The sequence below is a fragment of the Apodemus sylvaticus genome, chromosome 2 (genome assembly GCF_947179515.1).
Source record: "Apodemus sylvaticus chromosome 2, mApoSyl1.1, whole genome shotgun sequence".
NCBI lineage: Eukaryota > Metazoa > Chordata > Mammalia > Rodentia > Muridae > Apodemus > Apodemus sylvaticus.
Window position 1 is genome coordinate 73,327,981 of NC_067473.1, and position 12,065 is coordinate 73,340,045.

General features: G+C 42.3%; 4 non-coding genes across 4 annotated transcripts; all 4 read right to left on the reverse strand.

The window, feature by feature from the left end:
* Positions 1–6,763: 6,763 nt before the first annotated feature.
* Positions 6,764–6,835, reverse strand: Trnac-gca (transfer RNA cysteine (anticodon GCA)). The gene has a single exon. It is a non-coding gene; the product is annotated as a tRNA-Cys (tRNA).
* An 889-nt stretch (positions 6,836–7,724) lies between these two features.
* On the reverse strand, positions 7,725–7,796 carry Trnac-gca (transfer RNA cysteine (anticodon GCA)). Its single transcript has one exon. It is a non-coding gene; the product is annotated as a tRNA-Cys (tRNA).
* Positions 7,797–10,645: 2,849 nt separating this feature from the next.
* Positions 10,646–10,717, reverse strand: Trnac-gca (transfer RNA cysteine (anticodon GCA)). The gene has a single exon. It is a non-coding gene; the product is annotated as a tRNA-Cys (tRNA).
* Positions 10,718–11,752: 1,035 nt separating this feature from the next.
* Trnac-gca (transfer RNA cysteine (anticodon GCA)) lies at positions 11,753–11,824 on the reverse strand. Its single transcript has one exon. It is a non-coding gene; the product is annotated as a tRNA-Cys (tRNA).
* Between the last annotated feature and the right edge of the window lie 241 nt (positions 11,825–12,065).

Below are 12,065 nucleotides of genomic sequence, written 5' to 3' on the forward strand. Positions count from 1 at the left end.
CAATGCAGACTGACATAATGCTTTACTAAGCAAGACCCAGGGGAGGACACGAAATGTTTGGGGAAAGTATAAATAGGTCACAACAGACAGTGACCAGGCATGTGCATGGCTTGTGCAGCCTTTCACTGATTTTACATTTTCAAAGATCTTCACTTCATTGAGAGAGGCACCACACAGAACTTCTGGTCACTCCCTCAGATTCAGTGAGGCCTTGCCATTTCTGTCAAATTGTGCTGTGGCTGCTGATTTGTGTTTGGTGACACCCTTTGAACTGGATTGCTGGTATTCTGGCAAATGGAGATTTGAATCACCCCAAAGAACTACTTCTAAACAGTAGTTCTTTGCCACATACCCTTGTCCTATTTACCATCTTTTCTCCCTACCTTTTGATGGGGAGCTATAAGAGAACCTTTATTAATAGTAGAGTTTGAAAAATCTAAGCCTACAGATGGGGAGTTCAAGGAAGAAAATACAATTATTGCATATGTAAAAAAAAAAGAAGTTTAAATTAAATACAGTGGACAGAATTGCTCAACTGCTATTGTTTCCCTATATTAAGGGCAAGGTACTCCAGTAAATAATCAGTGGCATTTGGGAGTTCTGGAAACCAAATGGCAAACAGTAGTTAATAATCAGAGATCAAAATTAAAATTGCAGTGAATAGTGTAGAGATGGAAGGTTTGTTTGATGGGTACAGGATCTTGATGTAACTATCATTCTCCCAAATCCTGGAGTTCAATGGCCACTTCAGAAGGTTTATGCACAGTTCATAGGAAATGTCAAATTATCTCAAATAAAAAAAAGTGTATAATGGGTTAATGTGTGGGACCAGAAAGGCAAACAGGGACGTTCAGAGCCTATGTGGCTGGCATGCCCATAAGTTTATGGAGAGGGATCTTTTACAACAATGGGATACTCAAATTAATATTCATGAAGCCCCAGAGATAGCTCATGATGAAATTAAGGAGGGAATGGTGCTAGAAATAATTTGTAGACAATTTTCTCAATCTATTATCATTACACGAGTGATATTTTATTGCCTGATTCTGACACACATACTTTTATGTGTGAGAAAATATTTAAGGAAGCACAAAGAATTCTGCCATGCTGGAGGTTATAAATTGTTCCTGAAAAAGTACAGAGAGGATATTCTATTAACCCTATGGGTTATAAAACACATTTCAGAATTCAACCACAGAATGTTCAGAATCAATTAAAAACTCTTAATGATTTTCAAAAATTAATGGTGACAGCCTACAATTGGATTAACTATTCATGAATTAAGTAATTTCTTTCAAAAGTTACAAGGAGATTGGGACTTAAACAGTGCAGGATGGTTGAAAGCAGAGAGGAGAGGGAGGTGGGAAGGGAGGGAGGGAAGAAGGGAGGGAGGGAGGGAGGGAGGGAGGGAGGGAGGGAGGGAGGGAGAGACACACACTCTGGTAGAACAGAGACTGCAAGACGCATTTCTGGATGAAATTAATCCTAAACTTGATTATATTTTCATTATGTTGCCTTCAACTCATCCTACTACTGGACTCATTAAGCAAAGGAATAACAGTATTATCACATAAATTCTCTTAGCACGTAAACAAAGTAAAAAATTAAACACATAACAAGGTTTCTGGATTAATCATAAAAAGTAGAACAACTCAATTGTCAGGAACAGGCCTGGCCAAAACTGTAGTGTCTTTTACTAATGCTGAGATTATGTCGTTATAGCTAGTCAATGACAATTAGTAACCAGCTTGTAGCAACTATTTGGCAGAAATTAATAACAAATATCCTCAAAGCAGAAATCTGCAATTTATATACAGAACTAATTGAAATCTCCAACATACTTTGTAAAAGGAATGCCAAGTCCCAAGGCATCTTGATTCTACACTGATACAAATATATTGTGAATGGCAGGCTATAAATCAGACAACATAAGCAAGTCATCCAAGCCCATTACATCAGTTCAAAAAGTAGAGGTGTATGCACATCTTATGATATAATCAGATTTCCCTGAATCTCTTAATATAATTACTGACTCTCAATATGTAAAAAGAATTGCTTTGCATATAGAAACTGCTGAATTTATTCTTGATAATTCAGAATTAACTTCATTTTATATGCAATAACAACAGGCAATCATAAATAGAAATTATACATTATATATTACTTGTATCTGTCTCATACAGGTTTGACAGGCCAACTGTCACAAGGAAATTAACCAATTATTAGTAGAAAATGTGCAAGAAGCCTCAAAAGGTCATGAAAAATACCATGTTAAATGTTAGGGCACAGGTAAAATATTAAGGTAACAGTTACTTTGCTAGACTGCATTATAAAGAAACTTTCTTATATGTTTCTGCTTTTACTAGAAAACGTTCTAATGTCAAAATTGATTGCATACTCTGTTATATTTTGTGCCCTTGGAAAGCAAACATGGTAAAAGTCAATAGATTTGTACTGTATAGTTACTCACAATAAGCTTGGACCCTAACCAACTACCCAACAGTACTTCCTGCATCTGGATAATCTTTTACACTTTAAGCTGCTTCTAGGATAGACCAAAACATAAGAGAGACACATGTCCCAGTATAAAAACTATTTGGAGTCTTTCTCTCCTCATGTGCAGGGCGAATCCAGCATGTGGATATTAGATTTAAAAAAATCTTCTTGCTTTTTGCATCAATTCCCTTCTCTGTGTGGTCCACTAGGGGTCTCTCCAGTAAATTAAGACTGCCCAGAGTCTTACATTTGGTGCATTGGCCAGGAATCTGACTTCCTGTAGGGACACAATGGAGAGGTCTCAGTTCTTTGTCTAGCTGTTTGTCAAAGTCTGAGTCTGTAAGCCTGTCTGAACTTTCAGTTTGCTTGCAAGCATCTGGGAGGCTTGGAGACCCTAGGGTGTCTGATGAGGTGGAATTTGGCTGGCAGACATGCTATGAGTCGAGAGTGCTGGGGACTAGAGGTCTCTCCACCCCTCCACCCCACCCTACTCCACCCACAGAGAGAGCCAGAAATGCTCTGCTCCTTCAATGATGGCAGGAGCCGGGCGGGTCTTGCTATAATCTGGTATATCTGGTTCCTGCAGAGCGTAAGAACACCTGGTATCTGTAACTAGGCACATGGAGGGGCGAAGTATGTGGTGATTGTTTTTGTCTGTGATTCTTAGTATCTTTGTTCTGTGTTCTTAGACCTAGACGCCCACCCATGGCAGAGTCAAGCTGTCTGTGTGCTGAGCTGGACCTGCTGAGACTTGGTGTAGAGGCCTAGCAGGGTGATCATTATTGGTGAACCAACATGATAACTGGGTGTATATCCACTAGAAACCTTGGATTATTTGCCTAAAAGTTAAAGTTTTATTTATTTTTTGTTTGTTTTTTTTGTTATTGTTATTAAGTAAGTAACCAAGAGCACCAAATTTGGGTCATGTGACTCAAGTGCACTAAGTTGGAACAAATGAAAGACTGAGAACACTAAGGAAGCCTAGTGGGTAAAATAGGTCTTAACAGAATACTCAAATTCTATCTAGCATCAGTGCTGCAGGGATTCTGGGCTTAAATGCTGGTTTGACAAACTGCCTGAATATAAGTGGGTACAGATGGAAGGGTGAATCAATTGTGTTAAGTTAATATAAAGATTGTTTATCTAGCCTGAGAAAGCTCATATTCCTTTTAATGAGGTCTATGACAAGAATTTTGGGTGTCTTTTCCTCCTTGGCTAGATAAAAATGCCTAAATAGAGGCACACACAGTACCGTATTTCATCGGTTTTAGATTGTTTTGATTTCCATAAAGGGTGTGATGGTGAGCTTTGTGGTTATATTATTCCTCTGCGAGAGAGGTCAAAATAAAGGTTTTTCAGGTTACTGGCTCAAAGGAAAAAATAAACTATATGGAAAAGACTGTCATTTTCAGTAGTGGTCCAGTAAGGTTTAAGTTCTCAAGACCTCCCTGGAACTGACATCCTACTTGGCAGAAAGAGCCAAGGAGGTGGGTACCTGGCATCCTGGTTGGCAAGTTAAGACACGAATGTTAGACAAGTCCCATCCTGATAGACAAGTTAGGATGTGAATATTAGACAAGGCAAGTCCCCTGCAACATGTGGACACCCCAACTAATTGGACCAAGGTAAATGTACAACAAAGACAAGGATAGGGACATCCCCTATCCTTGAATCCTGATGGGTGAAATAACTTGGCACAGATGTTTGTGGTTTAGGGGCTTAAAAACCCTGTAGGATCTTCCCTTGGGTTCATAGTTCAGTTCCTAAATCTAGACCATAACCCTGGTTGACCAGTCCTGGGGCATTTGCTCAATTAAACTAACCCTGTCTGACTGAGAACAGTGTTTGTGTAGTTTGTGAAGCCATTCCTGACCCCAGCATTAGCATTAGAGTTTTAATGAGAATTTTTTCTATTGCTTAACAAGAAGCCATGGAAATTATAAGACAATGTCCTACTCGTTCCCTGAATAACCAAACTCTATTATTACCTGCTGAAAGTAACCCTAAGTGGTAAGGAAATAAATGAAAGCTGTTTCATTCTGCAGATTTAGAACAGGAAAGTTTGTGCGCTGTATGATTCATACAAGCTCAGGGTTTCAATGGGCAAGGGCTTTTAGTTGTGAAAAGGCTGATTCTGAGTTTATTGGAAGTAATGGCAATTACAGGACTACCTTATAAACTAAGACTCATACTGTCTCTACATATATTGATATTAAGATAAAGAATTCTTTGCATATTATAATATAAAGCACATTGCAGGCATACAATAATACAGGACACACAGTTGTAGAAACATCTTATCATACCGTAAAGGAAATGCTTGTAATACAAATAGAAAGAATAAAGGCACCTCCATCCCAGAAACAAATTACACAGTACTTTGTTAAGCTTAAATATTCTTAATCAAAAAGGAAGAACACCAGCTGAGAGAGAAAAGATTATAGAAAAAACTGGAATTAATGAGCCCATATACTATAAGGATGTGCTAATACCAAAATAGAATTCTACAAGAGTTTTGTGTTGGAAATGTGGCTTTGTTTATGATTTTACAAAAAAGGAAAAGATATGGATACCATCCAAACTCATAATGATTAGATATTTCCAGGGAAGACATCCTGAGAAATGAGGCCTGACTTTAGAATGATATATGTTAGAAAGGTAGTTCTCCCTGCTATACCACTCCTGGGCATATACCCAGAGGATTCTCCAGTATGCAATAAAGACACATGCTCCACTATGTTCATAGCAGCCCTGTTTTTAATAGCCAGAAGCTGGAAAGAACCTAAGTGTCCCTCAACGGAGGAATGGATACAAAAAATGTGGTATATATGCACAATGCAGTACTATTCAGTCATCAGAAACAATGAATTCATGAAATTCTTAGACAAATGGATGGATCTGGAGAACATCATACTAAGTGAAGCAACCCAGTCTCAAAAGATCAATCATGGTATGCACTCACTGATAAGTGGATATTAGCCTAGAAATGTGGAATACCCAAGACATAATCCACATATTAATTTATGTCCAAGAGGAACAGAGGAGTGGTCCCTGGTTCTAGAAAGACTCAGTGCAGCAGTATAGGGGAATACCAGAACAGGGAAGTGGGAAGGGGTGGATGGGGGGATGGGGGGAAGGGCTTATGAGACATTCGGGGAGTGGGGAGCCAGAAAAGGGGAAATCATTTGAAATGTAAATAAAAAATATATCGAATAAAAAAAAAGAAAGGTGGTCCTCAAATACTTCATTTCAGAGCTGAAGGATCTGAAACTTAATATTCTTTAATGATTAAAGGCTTTTCAGACAGATAGAGAGACCAACAGACACATAAGCTTCAGGAAGCACCCCCATCCATCTTCCAATCAGAAAATACACACAGAATACTTTCCAACTACAGTTTGCTTGAATTGTGGCAAAAATGACAACATGGACAATTTGTAAGAAAATGTGGTTGTGTTCTCAAAAATATAAACCTGCAGTTAGCCAACAGCACAGTGGAGGAGTGTGGGGTCAACCTGGTTACTCTGTGATTGCAGCACAAGGGACAGACACAAGAGCTGTCCATGGTACACGGACACACGGCTACATGTGTCCATGGTCACAGATCTGGCATGGTTAGGCTCTGGTTGGCCCTTTACACAGAGCTGTAGCAACCAACAGCTGTCAAGAATGTCAGGATCTTTGTTGGGAATTTATGCCAAAAGGTGACACAAACTATGGACACACGGCTGCAATAGCACAGATGCAGAGCTATTAGGACAAATGTCAGTCGTGAGCCACCATTGGATACAAACCAGGCCAATGAGTACCTTAGGAAAAGTGTGATCTATGGAATCCATATGATCGTATGGTCCCATCCCCTGTGAAAGCCTGGATTCCCACATTTCCAGCTCTGATGGACCAATTGGACATTTCTGACGCTAATGTATAAGCAGGTCAGTATGCCCTACTTCATTTCATTGAGTGTCCTTTGCTGATGCCCAATGCATTCATATGTTGAATTCCATATGCTGAGAACCAATGATGGTGTTCTCTAACAGAATCTCGCTTTTATAGGTTTAAGACACTCACTATACATTCTAAAATTGGTGAACACTAACTCGCATGAAAGCCTTGATATTCAAAGAACGCAGAGAACCAGCTCATATATGAAGGATCTGATGGGTAATAACAGCTGTGGCATAAATGAGTTGAATCTCTAGCCATGAGTCAAGAGGGAAATTGCGTCTATATCAAGTATGTGGACAGTTTCCAAAGTCACATGAAAAGGGGGCACCTGGATTTGAACCAGGGACCTCTTGATCTGCAGTCAAATGCTCTACCCCTGAGCTATACCCCCATAGACACCAGTGTACACATTCAATAATATTCATTCTCGGTGGTGATATAATATGACGGACTATAAAGTTAAATTACAGATCCTCACAGACTATATCCCAGAAGCTGCCAGACCTGACTGGAGAGATGCCTTCCCCAGCTCTGCAGATTTCCAGGCCCATCCTTGAATAGCATCATCAGGCAAGGAAGTGGAGGAGAAGAGCCTTCAGATTCTGAGATCAATTCACACTGCTGTCCTGGGTTAGCTCTGGAGGTAAATGCTGGGTCCCCAGACAGCCCTCTCTTCCTTGCCAGAAGACAAATGCGATGCCACACAGACTTCTCGCAGGGCTCCAGCTCACACTGTCTGACATTGTCAGCTGCAACGCTGTAGGATCCTTCTGTGCCGGGGTCAGCAGCTCAGCCAGTCTTTAGCCTCTGAGGCTGAAGTGAGCAGTGGGCTCAGGAAGGGGGAGAGAAGCTCACAGGGCAAATGTCCACCCTACACACACAGCCCAATTCTGTGACTTGCCTCCTTAGTTCTGACCATAGATTCACCTGATAGCCAGAGAGGCACATCCTTTTATAGTTTGGCTTTCCTTATTGGTCCCTGGACGCTGGCAGTCACTATAACTGCTGTGCCTAAGAAGTCCCTAATTTCTCCCTTATTGCACACACCTTCTATTTAGAAGTCAACAGAACCAGAGAAACTAGGTATATGCAGGAACAGGGGAGACAGATAATGAGAATGGGAGAGACAGCCACCATATAGGAACACATAGGTAACAGATATCTGTTCACATGATAGGCTGGTCTGTAGCTTCCAGGCCTGGTGAGGTCCATGAATGGAGTCAATAGAAGAAACAGGACTTAGTGTGTGATATGTCCAAAAGTAAAAACAACCTTGTGGTAGGGGGCACCTGGATTTGAACCAGGGACCTCTTGATCTGCAGTCAAATGCTCTACCCCTGAGCTATACCCCCACCTGTACATTAATGTCTCACGGGCACTCAGAACCTGCATGGCCACTCCCAGGCTGCTAACATCTGGCATGTGCATTTGTCAGTGCTCTGTCATCATCTGCTTCCTCCTGTGAGGCCCGGCCCTGAGCTGCCTCTGCACATTGACAAGATGTCCTCATGAATGGCTGGCATGTTTCTGGCTTGATGCTAGCTGAGGCAGGGGAATTAAATGTAAGAGTCTTCAGTTGTTGCTACTTCAACTTTTAACCAAACTAAAAGAGCCATATGCAAAGCCTTTGGAGGTGTGTATGAGGGATGAGTAGATGGAATGGAAAGTTCTCAGTCTGCTGTTCCTGTGTCTTGTTTTTGTAAACTATGCAGAAATTCTCATTACCACAGGGCACACAGAGTCCCTTCATGCACAGCACGCTCCACCCTTTGCTGGCCAGCATCTGTGGCCTCAGGTGGAGAATCAAAGACAGAGCTGCAGTCCTGCGCTGCTTCCACCTGGGGTTTTGGATGAAATCCCCACCCTGTTTCACTTCCCACTCCACTGTAGCCTTCAGCACATTCCTGTCTTGGGAATCCCTTCTGTGATTCTTCACCCTCTGGTCAACTGTCTTATTATTTTCTGGTCCAAAATTTGAATGAAGATCTCCAAATTTGAGAAAGAGTTAACCACATGTTGACCCTAAACCACCAGCTCAGCATCAGCATGGACCAGGTACAAAGAATGGTTACTCGAACAGTCAGAGTGTAGCCTGCGGAATGTAGGCTTGGGTTTTTCAAAACCCACTTTAATGAGGGTTCTTAAATGCTTCAACCTCCTTTCTAGACCACCTACTGGAGCTAGTGGAAAACAACAATAGAGAACAGAGGTTGCAGGCCTGCTTACAAGTGGTTATTTGGCGACAACTTCAACCTTTGTTGTCACCAGTCCAGTGCACTCTGGAAATATAAAACACAAAGCAGCAGTGGCAGTTGGATCCAGAAAAAACCGAGAGGCTCCGCAAAATCAACATGAGTCTGCAGAAGCAGCTGAAATACTGTGAGAAGTTCTTTGGCAAGTAACTATGTGTGAAGTCACAAGAAGCAAAGATCAGAAATGTGGTGCAAGGTGAACCAATGCAAAAGCTTTGTTACACAGACTGTGGGATTAGATTAACACCCTATCTAATCATCACACATCCTTCACCTGTCTTCTTCAGCAAAGCATCCACTCATTTGTCTGTTTCAGCAGGACATCACAGGACATAACTGAGTCCCCAAAGAAATGAGAAATTTCTAGTTCACAGGCATTTCTGCCCTGTGAATCCTTCTAGAAACCATCACATACCCACACAGATAACAAAGATGTAAGAAAGATTCATAGTCACAAAATGGAGTCTCTGGAGATGGAGAACATGGAAAGGATTCAGAGAGGCCCTAGCTCAATTTCTGTGATTTGCAAAAGATGATGAGGAAAATCACAGAATGCATCTTCATGGAAAAATTTTCATTCAGAATTCATCTAGGAAATATACTTCCATGGAATACTTTCCTCATACAACAAGGATTTTTGCAGAGTAGTCCAACATTACACACAAAAATGACAAGCTTAGAAGCCTCACTGGTAAGTTCTTACAGACACATAGGCAGATATCAGGAGGTTCACACAGCACTGCAGAGACAGAGCAGGAGGGTTCCATTGCTCAATTCAGGAAAAACCTCAATATCCAGTTGTGAGAGAAAACTACAGTGTGTACATAGGGGAGGTAGAGGTGTTCAAAGGACCTATTTTTAGGAAAATATGGTTGTATTATTCAAAATATACAATTAGTATTTGTGACTACTAACCACCAACACACTACAAGGATTCAGATGAATATTCAAGAAGATCTGTGAATTCAACACTGGATCTTCTTAGCTTCTGTTACTTGTAGCTCATGTGACTCACAGAACTTCTTTTTCAAGTTTGGCAAAGGGCCAGGATCCTCCAAACCATCAATGGAGTTTGTCACTGACATGACAATACACACCAGAGACAGAGAAACTGTGCTGATTTGACCTCAGCACTGTGCTCATTTGAGTTTGAGTAGGTGATCAGAATCTCCGTCACTGTAGAAAGAGCCAAGGACCTCAGCACAGTGGAGGACAGTTGGGTCTGCATGGTCCCTGTGTCTTCAGGAAAAGGACAGGCGGAGGAGCTGCCCGTGTCACAAAACAGAGCTGCAGCAGGGTCAGGCTCTGCTTGGCCCTTTACACTAAGTTGTAGCAAGAGCTGCCAAGAAAGTCAGGATCTTCTGTAGGAAACTCATTCTAAGAACTAACACTGACATAGGGAGACATGGCTGCTACAACACAGATGCTGAGCCTGTGGAACAGTTGCCAGTCACGAGTCACCACTGGATACAAACCACGCCCATGAGCAGTTTGGAAACTCTGTGATCTATGGAATCTAAGGCTCTTATTCTCCCCATGAGAGCCTGGAATCCCACATTTCCAGCTCTGATGCACCTATTGAATGTCTCCAACTCTAGGAAAATACCATCCCTCTATCCCCTTCTTCAGTTAGTTTACAGTACTTTGAGGCTGCCCAGTGCATCTTGTGTGTTGAATTCTATATTCTGAGAACCACTGAAGTTGCTTTCTTATAAAACCTAGCTTTTCGAGGTTTTGGGAACTCAATATATAGTATAAAAAAAGTGGAGACTTGCTCACCAGAAAAGCTGACACCGGGTGAACAGACACAGTTGCCTGCCACAAAAGGGATCTGGTGTGCGATAACACAGCTGTAGTCTCACGGAAGTGAGTGTCAAGCCACCTGAGTCAAAAGAGAAAGTAGGTCTATACTGTGAATGTGGTCAGGCAGTTTCCAAAAACACATGAAAAGGGGGCACCTGGATTTGAACCAGGGACCTCTTGATCTGCAGTCAAATGCTCTACCCCTGAGCTATACCCCCACATTAAGTGTACACAATTAATAATCTTCATCTGAGTGGTGATAAATTATGACTGACTATAAAGTGAAATTACAGATGCTCACAGACCCACTTTCCAGAAGCTGCCAGACCTGACTGGTGAGATGCCTTCCTCAGCTCTGCAGCTCTCCTGATCCACCCCTGAATAGCATCATCACCAAGAAAAGGAGAGGAGCAGCCTGCAGACCCTGAGCCTATGTCACACTGCTGTCCTGCGGTAGCCCTGAGATGGCCAACTGCATTTTACCTAGGCCCCCAGACACACCTCTCTTCCTTCCCTGAAGACAGATGGGCTGTCATTCAGACTTGTCACAGAACCGAGTTAGCACTTTCAGCAGGACCACTGCAGGACCCCTCTCTGCCTGGGACAGCAGCTCACACAGCCTTTATACTCTGAGGGTGAAGTCAGTGAGAAGTAGGCTCTAGAAGAGGGAAAGAGGATCACAGGGAAAATGTCCACTGTACACACACAACCCAATTCGGTGACTTGCCTCCTTAGGTCTGACTACAGATTCACCAGAGAGCCACAGAATCACATACTTCTATGGTTAGTCTTTCCATATTGGTCCATGGACACTTGCTGACACTATAACTGCTGTGCCTAGAAAGTTCCTAATTCTCCCTAATAGTTCTTGCTTTTTATTTAATATCATATCTATGTATCTACATGCCAACACAACCAGAGAAAGTTGACATGTTCAGGAACAGGGGAATTAGATAAGAAGAATGGGTCAGGTAGTTGGCATGTAGGAAAAGATGGGAGACAGTCATCTACACACATGATGGGCTGGTCTGTAGATCCCAAGTCTATTGAGGTCCACAACTGGATTAAATGGAAGAAACAGAACTAACTCTCTCTGTCTGTCTGTCTCTCTCTCTCTCTCTCTCTCTCTCTCTCTCTCTCTCCCTCCCTCCCTCTCCCTCTCCCTCGCCCCCTCTGTGTGTGTGTGTGTGTGTGTGTGTGTGTGTGTGTGTGTGTGTGTGTGATATCTCCAGGAGTAAAACCAACCTTGTGGTAGGGGGCACCTGGATTTGAACCAGGGACCTCTTGATCTGCAGTCAAATGCTCTACCCCTGAGCTATACCCCCACCTGTTTATTAATGTCTCCCGGGCACTCAGAACATGCATAGCCACTCCCAGGCTGCTAACATCTGGCATGGGCACTTACAAGTGCTCTGTCATCATCTGCTTCCTCCTGTGAGGCCCAGCCCTGAGCTGCCTCTGCACATCTCACTGTCATGTACCCAGGAATGACCAGCATTCACCTGCTGAGGTCCTATCTGAGGAAGGTTTCAGCTGGTGCTGCTTCAACCTTCACCTCAACAACAA